At 46.9% G+C, this 22,125-nt stretch overlaps 1 pseudogene; it reads left to right on the top strand.

The window, feature by feature from the left end:
• The window catches only part of LOC100432013 (olfactory receptor 7E24-like), a 322,665-nt pseudogene that overhangs the window by 6,777 nt on the left and 293,763 nt on the right, over window positions 1-22,125 (top strand).

Raw genomic sequence — 22,125 nt, 5'->3', positions numbered from 1 at the left:
TCATGAGCCACCGTGCCCGGCCCTCAATTTAATTTTTCTATTTATTTATTTATTTATTTATTTATTTAGAGATGGATTTTCGCTCTTGTCCCCCAGGCTGGAGTGCAGTGGCGTGATCTCGGCTCACTGCTACTTCTGCCTCCAGGATTCAAGCGATTCTCCTACTTCAGCCTCCCGCATAACTGGGATTATAGTCACGCACCCCTGCGCCCAGCTAATTTTTGTATCTTTTTTTTTCTTTTATTATTATTATTATTATTATTATTATTATACTTTAGGTTTTATGGTACATGTGCGCAATGTGCAGGTAAGTTACATATGTATACATGTGCCATGCTGGTGCGCTGCACCCACCAACTCGTCATCTAGCATTAGGTATATCTCCCAATGCTATCCCTCCCCCCTCCCCCCACCCCACAACAGTCCCCGAAGTGTGATGTTCCCCTTCCTGTGTCCATGTGTTCTCATTGTTCAATTCCCACCTATGAGTGAGAATATGTGGTGTTTGGTTTTTTGTTCTTGCGATAGTTTACTGAGAATGATGATTTCCAATTTCATCCATGTCCCTACAAAGGACATGAACTCATCATTTTTTATGGCTGCATAGTATTCCATGGTGTATATGTGCCACATTTTCTTATTTATGCAGCCAAAAAACACATGAAAAAATGCTCACCATCACTGGCCATCAGAGAAATGCAAATCAAAACCACAATGAGATACCATCTCACACCAGTTAGAATGGCAATTATTAAAAAGTCAGGAAACAACAGGTGCTGGAGAGGATGTGGAGAAATAGGAACACTTTTACACTGTTGGTGGGACTGTAAACTAGTTCAACCCTTGTGGAAGTCAGTGTGGCGATTCCTCAGGGATCTAGAACTAGAAATTCCATTCGACCCAGCCATCCCATTACTGGGTATATACCCAAAGGACTATAAATCATGCTGCTATAAAGACACATGCACACGTATGTTTATTGCCGCATTATTCACAATAGCAAAGACTTGGAACCCATCCAAATGTCCAACAATGATAGACTGGATTAAGAAAATGTGGCACATAATTTTTGTATCTTTAAGTAGAGACAGGGTTTCACCATGTTGGCCAGGCTGGTCTCGAACTCCTGACCTCAGGTGATACATCTGCCTCAGCCTCCCAAAGTGCTGAGATTAGAGGTGTGAGTCACTGCACCTGGCCCCTCAATTTAATTTTAATAAAATTATCAGGGAAATAAGCCACAAAAGGACAACGTGCACACTTCAGAACAGAGCTGTCCAATAGAAATATAATGTAATCCACATGTGTAATATTAAATAATTTAGTCACCACATTAGAAAAAGTAAAAGGGGTGAAATGAATTCTCCTAGTAAACTTTATTTAACCAATATATTCAAAATATTATTATTTCAACATTAATGAATACTGAAAAATTCTTAATGAGATATTTTATGTTCTAGTGTATATTTTACACTAACAGTGTATATTTTACACTAGTGTATATTTTACACTAACAGCATATCTCAGTTGAGACGGCCACATCTCAAGTGCCCAGTAGCCACGTGTGGCCTGAGGCCATGACTCTGGGCAGTACAGCTTTAGGTGAGTCTAGGGCAGGGCAGAGGGGGGCACCTGGGATCAGATGTGGAGCCTGGGGCCTTATTTCGCACCGTTTGGTGAGGGCACATTCTTGCCATAAAACCCAGGTCAAGCATGACTCACAAAGGGGCCAGTGGAGGTGCCTCAGTTTACTTGGGAGCTTGGCCTCTCCAGCTTGCCTTCCTACTGCCTGGAAGAAGATTGGTGTCCTCTTGCCTTCTCTGGCCACTTTCCCAAGAACCCTCCCAGAATTTAGTCCTATGAAGGGCCGGGGTGCAAGGAGTCACCCACACAATGACAGGACCCACCAGCAATACCAGAAGTTGGCCAGCCCTACTCATCCAAATTCCTTTCTGCCAGCTGGACATCACAAGGATTTCAGACTGCCATCCTGTGGCAACTCCATTTTGGGGTCCAGGGATGTAAGGGTTACTCTATTAGTCCATTCTCACTCTGCTAATAAAGACATACCTGAGACTGGGTAATTGATAAAGAAAAAGAGGTTTAATGGACTCACACATCCACATGACTGGGGAGGCCTCATGATTATGGTACAAGGTGGAGGAGGAGCAAAGTCACATCTTAGATGGCAGCAGGCAAGAGACTTGTGCAGGGGAGCTCCCCTTTATAAAACCATTGGATCAGGCAGGGCACAGTGACTCACACCTCTAATCACAGCACTTTGGGAAGCCAAGGTGGGTGGATCACCTGAGATCAGGAGTTTGAGACCAGCCTGGCCAACATGTTGAAACCCCATCTCTAATAAAAATACAAAAATTAGCCAGGCGTGATGGCTCATGCCTGTTGTCCTAGATTCTCAGGAGGCTGAGGCACGAAAATTGCTTAAATCCAGGAGGTGGAGGTTGCAATGAGCTGAGATCATGCCACTGCACTCCAGCCTGGGCAATAGAGTGCGACTCGGTCTCAAAAAAAGAAAAAAAAAATTAGATCTTGTGAGACTTATTCAATGTCATGAATAATGACATTGGAATGGAAAGACCCACTCCATGATTCAGTTACCTCCCACTAGGTCCCTCCCACAACATGTGGTGATTATGGGAACTACAATTAGAGATTTGGGCGGGGACACAGCCACACCATATCAGTTACTGAGCTGGGCATCTTCTTCCTTGAATGCACATTGGCCTCTGAGGCACTTCCTGGTTAACCTCATTCCACAGCTGAGAAAACCCAGGCTTGGCACAGGCAAGGGAGCGGACCCAACGTCTCCCATCTTATTATTGGAAGGACCAAGACTGGACCCACAACTGTGCTCTTGTTTTGAGTCACCATGCTGCCCCCAAGATCAGATCTCAAAACAAGCAGACATGGGGGGCTCAGAAGGTCCCCAGCCTAGAACTTTCCTGTCACCCAATGACACTAAAGGCTAAGCTGGCGGCTTATTATTCTGGATTCACACTAGAATGACCTTGGGGTTTGTTTCACACATGCCGATGTGTGGAGTTTCACCCCCAGCTAACTGACTATGAATCTCTGGGTTGGGGCCTGGGCACTGATATTCATGCAGAGCTTCTGGGATGATCCTATTGCATCGCCAAGGTTGACGACTGCAGAAACATTGCACACTTTTTCATTCATTTAGTTATTAAATATGTAATATTTATTATTATTTTTGCAGACACAGAAGCGTTGCAAGAATAGTACAAAGACATCCTTTATACCCTTCGCTGAGATTCCCCAGTGCTACCATTTTACCCCATTTAATTTATTATTTTCTAAGTGGCAGATGAGTTATCCTTTACCCCTAAATATTCCTGTGTATTCCTTAATAACAAGGACTTTCTCTTATATAACCAAGGCAATGATCAAAATCAGGAAACTAACCCTGCTACAATACGGTTTTCTAATGTATGGACCTCATTCAGATTTCGCCTGTTAATCCAGTGATGTATATTGGAGCAAAAGATAAGCACAGATCATGCATTATTTTCAGTTGTTGTGTCTCTGTAGGTCCCTTTTAGCCTGGAACAGCTCCTCACTTTATCTTTCATGGTATTGGCATTCTTGAAGAACACGAGACGGTTATCTGATAGATGTTCCTTACTTTGCATTTGGCTGATGTTTCTTGGCGGTGATACTCTTATGCATTTGGGGTGGGAGTATCACAGCAATGGTGTCATGTTCTCTGTATATCACATCAGGAAGGATATGCTCATGGTTTACCCCATTACACCAAAGTGAATGTTGATCGTTCAGTGAAGGTGGGCGCAGGTTCATTGCATTATATTGCAGAAGCCATCATCAGCCATACTCGCTCTGATTAACCGATCATCTTAGGTAGCCATTTATCTAACAAGGCTATAAGGGTCTTGAACTCAGGGTAAGCACGCCTTAAAGCAGAAGAGAAGAAAGGAAGGAAGGCTCTAGAACCTGGAGCTTTGGCAAACGGGACAGTTGTGGGGAACGTACCACCAAAGTTGCTCCTGGCATTAGGATGAAGAGGAAGGAGAACATTCTATCTAGAAGGGGTTTGGGGTGAGCGAGAGGGGCGTGGGAGAGTCAGAGTCTGCCCACTTGTGGTTTAGCTGAGGGCTACACTGTGGTAGACAGGTCTTTCATTGCTGCTCTTGAAAATTTTGTTTTGCAATCCTTCATCTAAAACGGAACAATTCCCTTTTTTTAGTTTTGGCCCACTTTGCTTCATCTGTCTTCTCTTATTTTTAGAGACAGGGGCTTGCTCTGTTGCCCAGGCTGGAGTGCAGTGATATGATCATAGGTCACTGCAGCCTTGACCTCCTGGGCTCAAGCAATCCTCCTGCCTTAGCCTCCTGAGTAACTGGGACTAAGTAGCTGTGCACCACTGCACCTGGCTAATTTATTTTATTTAGTTTAGTTTTTGTAGAGACGAGGTATCACTTTGTTGCCCAGGCTGATCTTGAACTCTTGGCTTCAAGGGATCCTCCCGCCTCGGCCTCCTAAACTGTTGAGATGACAGGCATGAGCCACCATGCCCACCTCTGTCTTTTCTCTTGGGACTAATGACTTCCACATTAGCTCCAGGAATAATTTCTGTTAAGGTGATGCCTGACTTGACACTTCTGGTAACTCCCGTTGTTTATCTATTGCTTATCTCCAGAACCCATGTGATGCTTCCTACTTCAAAGCACACTAGCGCCTGTCAGCTTGAAGGCATCCCCTGAGCTGCTGGCAAACAAGGCCTTTTTACCCAGAGATTAACCTCTTATTTGTTTTAATAAATGATCAAAAGTTGGTTTGCCTCCTGTGCGTATGTTGGTTGGGGCCAAGAGGGGATCTTGGTGATTTCTGTCCACCTGGGACCTCAGGCCTCCTGGTGGCCCCTGAACAAAAGTGAGGCAGGTAGAGCAATGAACAGTGTTCCCCATCTGCCTTGCTGCCATTAGTATTTTTGCCTATGGTTGTCTTTGGCGCGTGTCACTCCCTCATCATTGTTCCCTCTCCTTCTTGTATTTACCTTCACCTGGGCTGCTGAGTGCTGCGGGAGAAACATCGGGTTGTTGCGGAGATTGTGGCCACAACAAATTTAGGTTCCCCACCCTCACGTTGTCCCTCACTGTTCTCTTCCTCATACCTTTGAAGAAAACAACTCGTGGAGGTCATCTTTTTCACAAAGGTGAACATTTAACAGAGCAGGGCACTGTTGTGGGTTGAATTGCATCCCCTCTCCCACAAAAGACTTCTTGGAGTCGTGACCCCAAGTACCTCAAAATGTGACATATTTGGAGACAGTCATTACAAAGGTAGTCAAGTTCAAATGAGGTTGATAGAGTGGGCTTTATCCAGTATAATGGATGTCCTTATGGAAAGGGGAAATTGGCCAGGTGCAGTGGCTCATGGCTGTAATCCTAGCACTTTGGGAGGCTGAGGCAAGAGGATCACTTGAGACCAAGGTTCAAGACCACCCTGGCCAACATAGGGAGATTCCCATCTCTATTAAAAAGATAATAAATAAAATAGGCCGGGCACAGTGGCTCATGCCTGTAATCCTAGCACTTTTGGAGGCTGAGGCGGGAGGATCACTTGAGGCCAAGGTTCAAGACCAACCTGGCCAACACAGCAAGACCCCCATCTTTAAAAAATAATAAATAGGCCAGGCGTGGTGGCTCACGCCTGTAATCTGAGCAGTTTGGGAGGCCGAGGCAGGTGGATCACTTGAGGTCAGGAGTTCAAGACCAGCCTGGCCAACATGCTGAAACCTGTCTCCAATAAAAATCCAAAAAAATTACCTGGGCATAGTGGTGGGCACCTGTAATCCCAGCTACTCGGGAGGCTGAGGGAGGATAATTGCTTGAACCCAGGAGGCGAAAGTGGCAGTGAGCCAAGATTGCACCACTGCACTCCAGCCCAGGTGACAGAGCAGGATTCTGTCTCAAAATAAGTAAATAAATAAATAAATAAATAAATAAATAAATAAATAAATAAAATTATATATATCTATATATATACACACACTACATATATGTGTATGTGTGTGTAGATATAGATAAAGATATAGATATAGATAAAGATATAGATATAGATATAGATATGGAAAGGGGAAATTTTGGACACAGATGCACACAGGGAGAAGGCCACGTGAAGACTGGACTTCTGCTTCCACAAGCTAAGGAGCTGGCAGAAGCTGGGAGGGAGATCCTTCCCTAGTATCTTCAGAGGGAGCATGGCCCTGAGAACGCCTTCATCTCAGCCTTCTGGCCTGCAGGCGTGAGACGATGCATTTCTGTAGTTCTAAGCCACCCAGCTTGTGGTACCTTGTTACAGCAGCCCGAGGCATTTAATACAGCAGAATTCTGAGCCCTTCCCATATAAACTCTTCATTTCATCTTCACCACAACCACCCCGCCCATAAATGCTCTTGTTATTGTCTTCATTTTATCTTCGTTTTATCCATGATGTCTGCAGCACACAGAAGTTCAGTAATTTGCTCATGGTCACTTGAGATAATAAAACCCCACTCTAGGGAACCTCTCATGCCTGCTTCTGGCTGTCACCTTCCCTCTCCCCTTTTCTCCTGTCCCCTTCCTCTCCATCTCCTTTATGAGGCCTTCTTTATTGTCCCATCTCTTTTTTGTATTTTTACTTTTTATGATTTTTTTTGGTGGGGGGGAAATGGGGTCTCGCTATGTTGTACAGGCTGATCTTGAACTCCTGGCCTCGAGCTATCCTCCTGTCTCAGCCTCCTGAGTAGCTGGGATTACAGGTGTGAGCCACCATACCCAGCTGTTGTCCCATCTCCTAAATGTCTGCATTCCCCAGCATCCATGCCCACAGTTCCTGCCTCAGTAGCCCCTCCTGAGCCTCAGTCACCACCTGTGCTGATGAATTGCTGCTCGCCCTCCTCCCAGACAGGATGCCCCATGGCCACTGCAGGCTCAGCCCATCCACAACAGATTCACAAAGCCTGTCCTTCAGTGCTGGATTGCCTAGATTTCCCAGCCAACAGTACCACCAGCTTAAAACCCTGCAGCCATGCCTAAACCCTCTCTGTTCATGTACCCCACATCCCCACGACAAACCCCTGCTGATTTTATGGCTAAATCCCTCTCTTGGCAGTCAGGACCAGCTGCAGAATTTGCAAGGTCCAGTGCAAGATGAAAACATGGGCCCCCTTATTCAAAAATCCGAGGAAAAGCACTGCTGAAATATTAACATAGAAAGCATTTTCTTTCTTGTGTGGTCTCTGCGTCTCAATTTATCATGATGCTTTCAATTGTTATTTAATGTCCTTCTAAGTAAAAAAAATTAACATTTTAAATAACTAGCATGGATTATACTGTTCCTCTTTACATTGTGCAATGCCAGATTTCAACAGGAACATTGGACTCAAATGTGGAATTACAGAAATGACATAATTTGTACTTTGCATGTGGGGTTTTTTTTGCCTCACAGAAAGAGTGAGACATTGCAGGCAACTAATTCAGCTGTTTCTGTTTGTTTGTTTGTTTGTTTGTTTTCCCTGAGACAGAGTCTTGCTCTCTTGCCCAGGCTAGAGTGCAGTGGTGAGATCTCAGCTCACTGCAACCTCTGCCTCCCAGGTTCAGGCCATTCTCCTACCTTCAGCCTCCTGAGCAGCTGGGATTACAGGAACCCGCCACCATACCCGCCTAATTTTTGTATTTTTAATAGAGATGGGGTTTCGCTATGTTGGCCAGGCTGGTCTCAAACTCCTGACCTTGTGATCCACCCGCCTCAGCATCCCAAAATGCTGGGATTACAGACATGAGCCACCACACCTGCCATTCAGCTGTTTTTATTTCACTTTTTCACACCTATACAATCTACCACCACTCTCTACCTTTGGCTTACTGATGTGTAAGGAAGAATTGAAAGGAAAAATAACTATGACCCTGCTATCTTTGCCTCTCCTATGTCATCATTTCCAGTGGAAGTGGTTGGCTACCACAGGGAATCAGATGAGTAGAAAAGGCTGGGAGAGGGTTCCTTGTTTGTTCCTGTTTCTTAGAATGCCATTGACTTGGTTTTCTATTCTGATTCTATAATAAGAGAAACCGCGACCTCTTGGTGCTATCAGCGTCTCTCGCAGACTCCGTTGTGGACATAGTAGGTTGCCCTTATTCTCACTTGGAGCCTTGCTGGGCTCCCATGCACTGCGGACCCCCCAAGATTCTATGCTCAGGGCACGGCAGACACGCCGTGGGGAGTGTGGTGGCAAGGGACGGGGGTAACTCTTATTGTTGGTGTCTCGTCTGCCCATGCACATGTTCTATTGCCCCGTTGGATTTCACTGATAAAACATGATTCAGACTGGGTGCAGAGGCTCACACCTGTAATCCCAGCACTTTGGGAGGCTGAGGTGGGCAGATCACTTGAGGTCAGGAGTTCAAGACCAGCCTGGCCAATATGGCAAAACCCACTCTCTACTAAAAATACAAAAATTAGCTGGGCGTGGTGGTGGGTGGCTGTAGTCCCAGCTACTTGGGAGGCTGAGGCAGGAGAATCACTTGAGCCTGGGAGGTGGAGGTCGCAGTGAGCCGAGATGGCACCACTGCATTTCAGCCTGGGTGACAGAGTGAGACTCTTTCTCAAAACAAAACAAAACAAAACATAGATTCAAACATAAAATGAGCAGGAATTTTAAGACAGTAACAGCAGAGCATTAAGCCAAGCTCGGGGTCCCTCTCAGCATGGGGCCCTGTGTGACTGCACAGGCCAAACACCCATGAATTTGTCTCAATTTCCATCCCTCTCATGCTCTTCCCCACTGCTGTGGTCTCAGTTGGCATCTTCCTCATTTCTCCTCCCGAGGACTGCCTGTACCCTGATTTCTTCAAGGGTCTCTCCAGTCCATCAGACGCAGGCCAACAAAGGGTTTCTCTGCATTGCAATCCAACCAGCATCACCCCCCTGCCTACCAGCCTGAAGTAGCTCCCATGTCCCTTCAGGTTAAAATGCAGGCTTCTTAGCAAGGCACTGCTTAGTCCTCCAGCCTCTGTGACAGCTTCACACCCTACAATCGAGCTCTGCTGATCCTGGAGAAGCTCCCTCTGAGCCTTTGCACACCTGTCCCTGCTACTTGAGGGAGATTTCCACCTGGTTACCTCCTGGCATCACCTCCCACTTGGAAGCCTTCCTCATCTCTGGGGTGGGTCAGATGTAGCCGTTTTTGCCCTCTCCCTACACACTCTGCGTTTCCTCTCTCCCAGCGTTCATCCCGTGATGTACAATAAGCAATTGACTAACTTGTCCTTAAGGCCAGGGCCGTACCGGGTCTTGGTGGCAAATGAGGGAGCGGCAGCGCTTTTGCCCTCTAATGGCATCTGTGGATCACTAGCTGGAGGCCTTGGGACTCTAAGACCCAAGCTATTCAAGTGCTACAAGTAACACCGCACGGCCCCCTGTCTTTCCTGTTTCCTCCCTGCGTCTATCAAGAAGGAGCAGCTGTTTTTTGAAGCCCTGCTTTCCTTCCCATGGCTTTGCTCACCCCCACGTTGCTTAGCCTCCAAACTCAGAGCCTTAACTTTCCCATGAATACAGTTTCTCTCCAGCTCAACTTGATTCATTCATGCGGGTCCTAGTTCTCTCTCTCTCTCTGCCATTCCAATTCTCCTCTTTCCATTACATTTAGGAGAACCCTGGCTGGATATGGTGGCTCACACCTGTAGTACCAGCACTTTGGGAGGCCAGGACAGGTGGATCACCTGAGGTCAGCGGTTTGAGACCAGCCTGGCCAATATGGCGAAACCCCATCTCTACTAAAGGACAAAAATTAGCTGTGTGAGGTGGCACATGCCTGTAGTCCCAGCTACACGGGAGGCTGAGGCAGGAGAATCACTTGAACCTGAGAGGCAGAGGTTGCAATCATGCCACCGCACTCCAGCTGGGTGACAGAGTGAGACTCTGTCTCAAAAAAACCGCAAAACGACCAAGGAAAGGGCATTTATTTATGGTATAAGAGCGGAAACCAAAAGGCAGAGGTTCCTCGATGGAGCTCTGCTGAGACGGTGCATATCAGCCATTCAACCTCTTCAGCACGCGGCGCACATCCAGGAAAGCCCCGCTGGGATTGATTTAGGGGCTATAAAGAAACATTATCAAGTAGGTGAATTTGCAGCTACAGAATCTGCAGGTAACGAGGATTGATTGTAGATGCACCAATGAACTGGAGGTCAGATTTTCAACTTCACCGTCCAGGAGATAGCCAGCAACCAAGAGCTAGAAAAAGGGATTCCTGGAGGGTGGTGAAGAAAATGGAAGTCTTAGAGGCTCAGAGACAGACGAATGTAATCCCTCAGCTGTCACCTGAGCTGTGGCTATAAAATGAGGCAACAGATTAAGAACAGTAAGCATAAGATTGAGGCCAGGCTCGGAAGCTCGTGCCTGTAATCCCAGCACTTTGGGAGGCCAAGGCAAGTGGATCATTTGAGGTTGGGAGTTAGGGACAAGCCTGGCCAAAATGCTGAAACTCCATCTCTACTAAAAAGGCAAAAAAATTTAGCCAGGCGTGGTGGCACATGCCTGTAATACCAGCTATTTGGGAGGCCAAGGCAGGAGAATCGCTTGAACTGGGGAGGTGGAGGTTGCAGTGAGCTGAGATCTAGCCACAGCACTCCAGCCTGGGCAACGGAGCAAGACTACATCTCAAAAAAAAAGAAAAGAAATAAAAGATTGGGGCAGTCCGAAGCAACCACCGTCAGCAAAGGAAGGATGAGGGGGAGTGAATGAAGGGTCCACAGGAGAATTAAGACAGTGAGGGCCCTTGGGGCCATTCGGTGAAGCGGAGCCAGGTCACTGGCGAGTGTGCCAGGGAATCAATTAAGGATGAATATGAAGCTTGAGGCCAGGCCAGCATAATCACCATGTGGGCGCCCGTATTTCTTTACATTTGCTGACTGCCAATCCAGCTTCCTCTGTTTCTGTGAAATACAAAGGAAGAAATGCTGTGACTTCCCCTCATTCCAAGGTGAAATCAAAGAAGGGGAAACTGAGAGACCTGTCTGAAATCCTCCACCGAGCCAATGGGGAGGCCGGAATAGATACAGCCGGTCACCCGACCTGTTCTCTAGGCACAGCTTTTTGGCTTTGCCGCTTACATCTGCTTCAAGTTTTAGAAATTTCCAGGCTCTGGCTTTTTTGCTGCTTTGGGGAACAAAGCATGCCCTGTCGAGTGTACAGCAAACCTGTCCTGCTCCTAAATCCAATCATCTTCAAAAGAGATGTCTGAGGTTTATTGTGCTACTCTCCAAATGTCATTATCATCCCTAAAGTGAAAAAAAGCTTTAATGATTATGAGCAGTGAAATTACCATATAATCTTCCAATTAACTGAATAAGGCACCAAATAAGTGCCCTCAAGCCTTAATTTCTACCTTGAAGTTAAGGTAGGTATCATGCTTACTTGGATCATACTACACATCCTCAAAGTGGGCAGAGTTGAAAGGCTGTCTAAACAGGTGGGGTGGAAGGCGGTGCCCTTCTCCCTCCTGTCCGTGTGTCGTGCTCTGTTGGTCCTTCTGATTGGTTAGCGACCCTGAGTGTTTCTGAGAGCATTTTGTTGTATGCCGGGGCAGAACAACTAATCTGGCCAATTCCAAGCAGAAAAGATCAAGTACAGATTTCATATCTGAGTTTTAAGTGCTAGTAAAAAGTTGCATTAAGTTATCAAATGCACTGCGATCCTGGCTTCATCGCCAAGTGGCTCTGCAGTTTGAGGATTATGCTGCATCCCGAAGAAAAGAAAATTGTTCCGTTTAGATGCTTGGGGTAAAGGGGGATTGATCCAGTTACTTTTCAACTAATCTAAGTCAGATGGAGTTCGCTGCATAACTTTCTAAGGTTGGTACTTGGTCAAAGAACAAGGTGATCATTTTTGTAGGATTGAAGGCCTTTGGTTGGAAAGGCATGAAGAAGTTTCTACCAGTCCTGTTTGAAATAAAATAGTAGTGTAATCTAAAGATTTTAATACAAGATCAACACAGCACATTTAGAGTAACTTTTGAAAATTGGTTGACGGATGTGCTTCTGTCTCTCTCTCTTTCCGTAGACGTGTGTGTAGCATATTACATAGAGAAATCTATAAGCCCTGGGTTATGTTGGTTGCTGATGAGGATTAACCAGAAGCTACTACTCACTTATTCACCTTTGATGTGCTCTAGTTCTGGTAGTCTTCTTCACTGTGTCATTCATTCAAGAACAGTTCATTGGGCTGGATGCGGTGGTTCACACCTGTAATCCCAGCACTTTGGGAGGCTGAGGCGGGTGGATCATGAGATCTGGAGTTTGAGACCAACCTGGCCAACATGGTGAAACCCTATCTCTACTAAAAATACAAACATTAGCTGGGCCTGGTGGCATGCGCCTATAATCCCAGCTACTCGGGAGGCTGAGACAGAATGGCTTGAACCCAGGAGGCAGAGGTTGCAGTGAGCTGAGATTGTGCCACTGCACTGCAGCCTGGGTGACAAAGCAAGACTCCATCTTGGGAAAAAAACAAAAAATATTGCATGGTCATGTCAGCATCCTCCCCACCCCCCCTTCCCCAGATCAACCAAAAAAATGGAGAAAAATCTGGAAGGCCACTCCTTTAGACCACTCATGCTAAGTATGAGTGCACACTCACAAAGCCTGCAAGCCAGCTGTATTAGTTCATTGTTGCATTGCTATAAAGAAATCTCTGAGACTGGGTAATTTATGCTGGATCTTAGCCAAAAGCCTGAGAAGCAATGGGATTGCGTAATTTATAAGGAAAGAGGTTGAATTGGCTCACTCTTCTGCAGACTGTACGGGAAGCATAGCAGCTTCTGCTTCTGGTGAGGCCTCAGGAAGCTTCCAATCATGGCAGAAGATGAAGGAGGAGCAGTTCTCTGACATGGCAGGAGCAGGAGCCAGAGAGAATGACCAGTGGACGCGCTGTGCACTTTTTTTTTTTTTTTTGAGACAGAGTCTTCCTTTGTCTTCCAAGCTGGAGTGCAATGGTGTGATCTTGGCTCACTGCAACCTCTGCCTCCTGAGCTCAAGTGATTTTCCTGCCTCAGCCTCCCAAGTAGCTGGGATTACAGGTGCCCACAACCATGCTGGCTACTTTTTGTATTTTTATTAGAGACGGGGTTTTGCCATGTAGGCCAGGCTGGTCTTGAACTCCTGACCTCAGTTGATCCACCCACCTCAGCGTTTCAAAGTGCTGAGATTACAGGCCTGAGCCACCACGCCTGGCCCCACACACTTTTAAACGACCAGATGTCATGAGAACTCACTCACTATCGTGAATACAATACCAAAGAGAATGCTGCTAAACCATCCATTGGAAACCTGCCCCCATGATCCAATTGCCTCCCACCACGCCCCAGCTCCAACACTGGGGATTACAATACAACACACAATTGCATGGAGATACAGATCCAGACTCTATCACCAGCCCTTCTGCTCTCACCTCCGCCGTTTTAGACAACCAGGATTTGAATTGCCTGTTCCATTTCTGTGCCAAATTATGACTCTGAAGAGGATGCCTCTCTGCCCATTGTTGGACATTATGGGCTGTACAGAGTGCTCCTTTTTCTGAAGCAATGACGTTGGCCATCAAGATTCATGCAGTATCTCTTGTTCTGTTTTTTATTTTTCCCCTTTTCTTTCTGTTCTTTTCCTTTTTTTTTTTTTTTTGTTTTTTGTTTTTTTGAGACAGAGTCTCCCTCTGTCTCCCAGGCTGGAGTGCAATGACACGATCTTGGCTCACTGCAAACTCCGCCTCCAGGGTTCAGGTGATTCTACCGCCTCATTCTCCCAAGTAGCTGGGATTGGCTAATTTTTCTGTATTTTTGTAGTGATGGGGTGTCACCATGTTTACCAGGCTGGTCTTGAACTCCTGACCTCAGGTGATCTGTCCGCCTCAGCCTCCCAAAGTGCTGGGATTACAGGCATGAGCCACCGTGCCTGGCCTTTTTTCTTTTTTTTTAAGGGCACTCTGAGTGTTTGCATCTTCTACCACACAAACAAAGCCCAGTCCAGAGACAGTGTCTATTCCTGTCAAGATCTAGATGCAGCCCCCCAGGGCTGCCAGCATCCATCTCACTTGCCAGTTATGTTAAGAGCTTTCCCACCAGGGAATGTGCCTCGCAGCCATGCGCAGTCGCTGTTTCTCTTGCTGGCAGACAGAACAGTTCTTTTTTTTTTTTGAGATGTTGTTCCACTCTTGCTGCCCAGGTCGGAGTCCAGTGGCGTCATCTCGGCTCACGGCAACCTCCGCCTCCTGGGTACAAGGAATTCTCCTGCCTCAGCTGGGATTATAGTCATGCACCACCACGCCCTGGAAATTTTGTATTTTTAGTAGAGATGGGGTTTCTCCATGTTGGTCAGGCTGGTCTTGAACTCCCAACCTCAGGTGATCCATCCGCCTTGGCCACCCAAAATGCTGGAACTACAGGCTTGAGCCACCGCACCCAGCGACAGAACAGTTCTTATTGGCATTTTGAGCCCGAGGGGCATGGCTAGATTCAGCCCATCTCTGCACTGCTGCAGAACCACCTTGTTCACTCATTTTATGGACCCAGGGGACCGCCTCACAGGAGCACACAAAAAAAATCCACTTGGTGACTCCAGCCACCTCCTGAGCCTGGAAGGGAGTTTTCCTGATGGGTGTGAACCTGTTCTACTTCAAGGCATCTTTCACCTCTCCACAGGGCTGTGCCCCATATGGACATCCCGTTAATAAGCCAGGTGGCTATTACCCTCTTGCCTGAGTATACAGCCAAGACACTGGTCACTGCCCAGGAGTCAGTAAAAACCCAAACAGGGGGCTTCTACCACTGTTCAACTGATGAAATATCTATTTCACAATATCACACTCCTGAGGAACACTTAGACACCATGATTCTTTGAAAATCAGTTATTGGCATCATTCTGGTAAAAATCAGCAGCTAGGAAAACAGCATGCAATTCAGCTCACTGAGCTGACTGATTTTTACCGTCTTTAGCCAGAGTAGCAGCCCTCCAAACAGGATGTTGTTTGTTCACCGCGAAATTGTCATTCACAGACCAAACAGCTGGGGGTGAGTGAGTTGAGAGTTGGTTATATAGGGCACTATCAAACTGTTGATAGAATCCAGCAGCTCCTCACTGTTCTAGAGTCAGTCGTAGGAGAAAAGAGGCTCCCTGCTTGGGAATATCTCCTCCCTGCATTCCTCAGGTAGAATGATCCAGTATAAACCATGTCCATTTTATTATGTTTCTTTCTCCCTTTTTTTTTTTTTTCTGAGATGGAGTCTTGCTCTTGTTGCCCAGGCTGGAGTGCAATGGTGCGATCTCGGCTCACTGCAACCTCTGCCTCCCAGATTCAAGTGATACACCTGCCTCAGCTTCCCAAGTAACTGGGATTACAAGCGCCTGCTACCACGCCTGGCTAATTTTGTATTTTTAGCAGAGATGGGGTTTTTCCATGTGAGTCAGGCTGGTCTTGAACTCTCGATCTCAAGTGATCCACCTGCCTCAGCCTCCCAAAATGCTGGGATTACAAGCATGAGCCACCGTGCCTGGCCCCTCCCCTCACTTTTCAACCTTTTCCAAACAAGCTTCTGTCCCCAACCCCGATTCCATATGGTTTCAAAATGGTTCTTCACGGCCTCCGTGTTGCTGAAACCATGGGGTTGTCTAACTCTCCTTCTTTCTGAGCTTTTGGCACTGTAGACCAAACAGCTTGAGGCATGGGCAGGCAGCCTGGAGGACCAGAGCATTTGGGCAATGGCTGGTCCTCATGAGCCTGTCCTGCTGCCACCCAGCAGCCCATCCTCGTGGGACTGAGGCTGGCTACGGAAGGCATTCTGCACCCCCTTGCTCCGTGTGTTACCCAAGGCTCCATGGTGCCTAGGCTTTCTTTATTGTTTAAAAGTGCAGGTCAGATAACTGCAGGTGAAGTTTTCTTAAACAATTTTGTTTATATATCCAAAGTGGATAACTGGGTGAGCTTTCACAAAGTAAAGCACATGCACGCCATGCAGATCAAGGAACAGGGCATGGCTAGCTCACCTGAGCGTCTCATTCTCCCCTCCCTAATGCTAGCTCCTCTCCTCCCAAAGGTAATGCTATCCTGGGGATACGGATTATTTTTTTCCTTTTAAATAGACTTAATGTGTTAGCGAAGTTCTAGGTTCATAGAAAAAATGGAGCAGAGGCCAGGCACTGTGGCTCACACCTGTAATCCCAGCACTTTGAGAGGCCGAGGTGGGCAGATCACGAGGTCAGGAGTTTGAAACCAGCCTGACCAACATGATGAAACCCTGTCTCTACTAAAAATACAAAAAATTAGCCGGGCCTGGTGGTGCATGCCTGTAATCCTAGCTACTTAGGGGGCTGAGGCAGGAGAATTGCTTGAACATGGGAGGTGGAGGTTGCAGTGGGCAGAGATCTTACCACTGTATTCCAGCCTGGGTGACAAAGAAAGAAAAAAAGAAAGGAGAGAGAGAGAGAGAAAGAAAGGAGGGAGGGAGGGAAGGAAGGAAGGAAGGAAGGAAGGAAGGAAGGGAAGGAAAAGGAAAGAAACAGAAAAGAAAAGAAAGAAAGAAAAATGGAGCAGAAAGTGCAGAGTTTTCATCAACCTCTACTCCCATCTGCCACACACACACACACGCAGCTTCCCCCACTAGCAATATCAAACCTCAGTGGGATATTTGTTATAATCAATAAACCTACACTGACACATCACTGTCACCCAGAGCCCAAAGTTTACATGAGGGCTCACTCTTGGTGTTCTACATTGCATGGGTTTGGACATATGGACAATGACATGGATCCATCATTGTAGTATCACACAGAGTAGTTTCACTGCCCTAAAAATCCTCTGTCTTTCACCAATTCTTTCCTCCTTTCTCCTGACCTCTGGCAACCGTGGATATTTTCGCTGTCTCCATAGTTTTGCTTTATCCAGAATGTCATGTAGTTGGAATCATACAGTGCGCAGCCTTTTAGGATGCGCTTCGTTCACTTAGGAATATGCATTTATGGTTTCTCCATGTCTTTTTGTGGTTTGATAGCTCATTTCATTTTAGTGCTAAATAACATTCCATTGTGTGGATGTGGGCCTAGGTTTCTTTGTTTTTGTTGTTGTTGTTGTTTTTGAGATGGGGTTTTGCTCTGTTTCCCCGGCTGGAGTGCAGTGGCACAATCTCAGCTCACTGCAGCCTCCACCTCCAGGGTTCAAGCAGTTCCCCGACCTCGGCCTCCAACGTAGCTGGAATTACAGAGGCGTGCCACCACACCCGGCTAATTTTTTGCATTTTTAGTAGAGATGGCATTTCACCATGTTGGCCAGGCTGGCCTCGAACTCCTGAGCTCAGGTGATCCATCCGCCTCGGCCTCCCAAAGTGCTGGGATTACAGATGTGAGCCGCCACACCTGGCCGGGCCTAGGTTTTTGAAGAAGGAATTGAACTGAGTGTAAGGCAGGTTGTACTGCTGAAGCGTCTTCTTTGTACTTGGAATGCGCTAGGACGGATAGACTTCAAAGTGCAAAGCGCCTGAAGGATCTGGCATTAGTCAATTGTATGCGCTGAGCTTCTGTCCCCAGAATACCACTCTCAGAGTAAGAATATGGCAAGGCCGGTTGGATAGGTGGGGCATGGATTGGAGGCTCAGGCCACTGCACTGCACATACAGGTCTTGATGTAAACGGTCTGGTGGAGGTCAAGTTCTGTTTAGCAGGGATAGACTATGTGACAGAGTGAAGAAAGGTAATGGTCTCAACGCAGCAAAAGCTTCATTCCCACTCATGTGACAGTCTGTGGAGCAGGCAGCTCCTCTCCTCATGAACCTGGGACCCAGGTATCTTCCATCTGGTGGCTCTGCTTCTCCGGAGCCTTGTTATTTTTTCCGTCTAGCTATAGTGACAAGATCTTTTGGACGAGCCGTGAATATTAAACCAAAGGCAAACTCTGGAAATTGATTTGACGTGTGGTCAGCTGCTCATTTAGCACAGTCTGGGGAATGCTGGGGTGATGGACAAGAAAGTTTTCATGAGGAGGCTGAAGAGATCTAAGTATAGGGGTGCCAGCCTGGGGCACTTCAGCAGGGACACTGGCCTAGGGGTAGCATCAGGGTGATCCTGATTTCCCTGGGGCAGGGTGTGGCTCACGACAGGGTGCTGAGAACCCACCAAGAAGGCTGGAACTTTCAGTACTCATTGTTTTATGAGGGCCTGCCTGTGTGCCAGGCGAGAAGACACTGACCAGAGGCCCAGGGCCACTGAAGGGTCTCGGCCTGGTCTCTTGGTGCCTGCGGGGTACACTGTACAAGCGATGATATAGTTCCAAGGGGCAGGATTCTGACACACACTCCTCGTGCCAATGTCCATTTTGCCACTCATGTTAGATTTTGTTTCTCTAAGTGAACTTACTCAGGACAGCTGGGTTCTTGGCCATTCTTCCAGTGGTTTTCAAGGGTGAAAAAAGGAGTTTCAGCAAGACAGCTCACGTCTGGATGAGCGAGGCAGGAAGTTTCTGTAGCCTTCCTCTAGTGAGCACTCTGGGCTAGTGGGCGTAAGGACCCCAGTTTCATGTGAGTCCGTGTGAAGAGACCACCAAACAGGCTTTGTGTGAGCAACATGGCTGTTTATTTCACCTGAGTGCAGGCGGGCTGAGTCTGAAAAGAGAGTCAGCGAAGGGAGATGGGGTGGGGCCGTTTTATAGGATTTGGGTAGGTAAAGGTAAATTACAAAGGGGGGTTGTTCTTTGGCGGGCAGAGTGGGGGTCACAAGGTACTCAGTGGGGTAGGTTTTGAGCCAGGACGAGCCAGGAGAAGGAATTTCACAAGACAATGTCATCAGTTAAGGCAGGAACAGGCCATTTTCACTTCTTTTGTGGTGGAATGTCATCAGTTAAGGCAGGAACCGGCCATCTGGATGTGTACGTGCACGTCACAGGGGATATGATGGCTTAGCTTGGGCTCAGAGGCCTGACATTCCTGTCTTCTTATATTAATAAGAAAAATAAAATGAAATAGTGGTAAAGTGTTGGGACAGCGAAAATTTTGGGGGATGGTATTGAGAGATAATGGACGACGTTTCTCAGCGCTGCTTCGAGCGGGATTGGGGCGGCGTGGGAACCTAGAGTGGGAGAGATTAAGCTGAAGGAAGATTTTGCGGTAAGGGGTGATATTGTGGGGTTGTTAGGAGGAACATTTGTCATTTAGAATTATTGGTGATGGCCTGGATACAGTTTTGTATGAACTAAAATACTAAACAGAGAGGAGAAAAACAGGTATTAAAGGTCTAAGAATTGGGAGGACCTAGGACATCTAATTAGAGTGCCTAAGGAAATTCAGCATAGTCCTGTCAGCAAAGATTATTTATTTACTTCAAGAGTATAGAGTGGCAGCTTGGGAATAGCACCAGGAGATATCAGCTGTGATGGCTTGGAGAAACAGTGTAAACCGACAGTGTAAACAAGAGCAGGGCATGTATGAGTAGTTGGGAACAGTGAATAGGAGTATGACTAGATAGAAGATAGTAAGGATGACAAGTTTTTTTGGGGGCACAGTCTATGTTGGCCTGGTGTCTGGAATGAGACTGGGGCCTAATAAAAAGGAGCGTCTATACAGGAGCTCCAATGGGCTGTATTTTGTAGCATTCTGAGGACAGGTCTGACTTCTGAGAAGGGAAAGTGGTAAAAGTATTGTCCAGTCCTTTATAAGTTAGTGGCTGAGCTTGGTGAGGTGTGTTTTTAACAGACCTTCAGTCCATTCTACTTTTCCTGAAGCTGGAGGACTGTAAAGGATATAAAGGTTTCACTGAATACTAAGAGCCTGAAAAACTGCTTGGCTGATTTGACTAATAAAGGCTGGTCTGTTTTCAGACTGTATAGAGCTGGAAAGGCTAAACTGAGGAATTATGTCTGACAGAAGGGAAGAAATGACTGTGAAGGCCTTCTCAGATCCTGTAGGAAAGGCCTGTACCTATCCAGTGAAAGTGTCTGCCTATACTAAGCGGTATTTTAGTTATCTGACTCGGGGCGTGTTGAGTAAAGCTAATTTGCCCGTCCTGGGTGGGGGCAAATCCTCGAGCTTGATGTGTAAGGAAAGGCCTGAATAATCCCTGGAGAGAAGTAGAATAGCAGATGGAACACTGAGAAGTTATTTCCTTGAGGATAGATTTCCACGATGGAAAGGAAATGAGAGGTTCTAAGAGGGGGGCTAGTGGCTTGTACTATAGCATAGCCTGCCTTTGCTGGTGTGTGGCGATTAGGCCTAGTGGATGTGCCATGAATAAATCAAACGTGATCAGGGTGAGGAACAGGAAAGAAGGAAATATGGGGAAATGGGGTGAATGTCAGGTGGATCAGAGAGATACAGTCATGGGAGTCAGGTGTGGCACCAGGAATAATGTGGGAGGCCGGACTGAAGTCCGGGCCAGGAACAATGGTGACTGTGGGACTTAACAAAGAGTGAATACAGCTGAAGGACCCGGGGAGCAGAAAGTATATGCATCAGGTGTGAGGAAGAAAATAGATTTTGGAAGTTATGAGAAATGCAGAGAGTGAGTTGAGCATAGTTTGTGATTTTGAGGGCCTCTAAAAGTATTAGGGCGGCAGCAGCCGCTGCACGGAGACATGATGGCTAGGCTAAAACAGTAAGGTCAAGTTCTTTGGACAGAAAGGCTACAGGGTGCAGTCCTGGCTCTTGTGTAAGAATTCTGACCGCACTAACCATGCCTAGGAAGGAAAGGAGTTGTTGTTCTGTAAGGGATTGAGGTTTGGGAGATTAATCAGACATGATCAGCAGGGAGAGCACGTGTGTTTTTATGAGAATTATGCTGAGATAGGAAACAGATGAGGATGAAATTTGGGCTTGACTGAAGTAATGGGAGCTGTCTGTGAAGGCTTGTGGCAGTACAGCCCAGGTAATTTGCTGAGCCTGATGGGTGTCAGGGTCAGTCCAAGTGAAAGTGAAGAGAGGCTGGGATGATGGGTGCAAAGGAATAGTAAAGAAAGCATGTTTGTGATCTAGAACAGAAGAATGGATTGTGGAGGGAGGTACTGAGGATAGGAGAGTATATGTGTTTGCCACCACGGGGTGGATAGGCAAAACAACTTGATTGATAAGGCGCAGATCCTGAACTAACTTGTAAGGCTTGTCTGGTTTTAGGACAGGTAAAATGGGGGAACTGTAAGGAGAGTTTATAGGCTTTAAAAGGCCATGCTGTAGCAGGCGAGTGATAACAGGCTTTAATCTTTTTAAAGCATGCTGTTTGGTGGGATATTGGGGTTGAGTGGGGTAAGGGTGATTAGGTTTTAATGAGATGGTAAGGGGTGCATGTTGGTCGCCAAGGAGGGTGTAGAGGTATCCTATACTTGTGGGTTAAGGTGGGGAGATACAAGAGGAGGATGTGAAGGAGGCTTTGAACTGGCAGAAAAGGTGGCAATGAGGTGTGGCTGTAGCCCAGGAATAGTCAGGGAAGCAGATAATTTCGTTAAAGTGTCTTGGCCTAATAAGGGAACTGGGCAGGTGGGGATAACTAAAAAGGAGTGCTTAAAAGAGTATTGCCTAAGTTGGCATCAGAGCTGGGGAGTTTTAAGAGGTTTAGAAGCCTGGCTGTCAATACCTACAACAGTTATGGAGGCAAGGGAAACAGGCCCTTGAAAAGAAGGTAATGTGGAGTGGGTAGCCTCCGTATTGATTAAGAAGGGGACGGACTTACCCTCCACTGTGAGAGTTACCTAAAGCTCGGCGTCCATGATGGTCTACGGGGCTTCTGAGGTAATCAGGCAACATCAGGCTTCAGCTGCTAAGCTGAGAAGGAGTCAGTCAGAGAGGTTTGGGCCAGAGTTCCAGGGGCTCTGGGAGTGGCTGCCAGGTGAGTTGAACAGTCCGATTTCCAGTGGGGTCACGCACAGATGGGACGTGGCTTAGGAGGAATCCTAGGCTGCAGGCATTCCCTGGCCTGGTGGCCAGATTTCTGGCACTTGTAGCAAGCTCCTGGGGGAGGAGGTTCTGGAGGAACGCCTGGCTGCTCTGGTTCAGGCGTTTGGAAGTTCTTGTGTGCTGGAGATGTGGCTGGGGTTTGTCTCACGGTGGAGGCAAGGAATTACAACCTT

Source organism: Pongo abelii, chromosome 18, assembly GCF_028885655.2.
Source record: "Pongo abelii isolate AG06213 chromosome 18, NHGRI_mPonAbe1-v2.0_pri, whole genome shotgun sequence".
NCBI lineage: Eukaryota > Metazoa > Chordata > Mammalia > Primates > Hominidae > Pongo > Pongo abelii.
The sequence above is the reverse complement of the archived record's forward strand: the minus strand, read 5'-3'. Positions and strand labels throughout refer to the sequence as shown.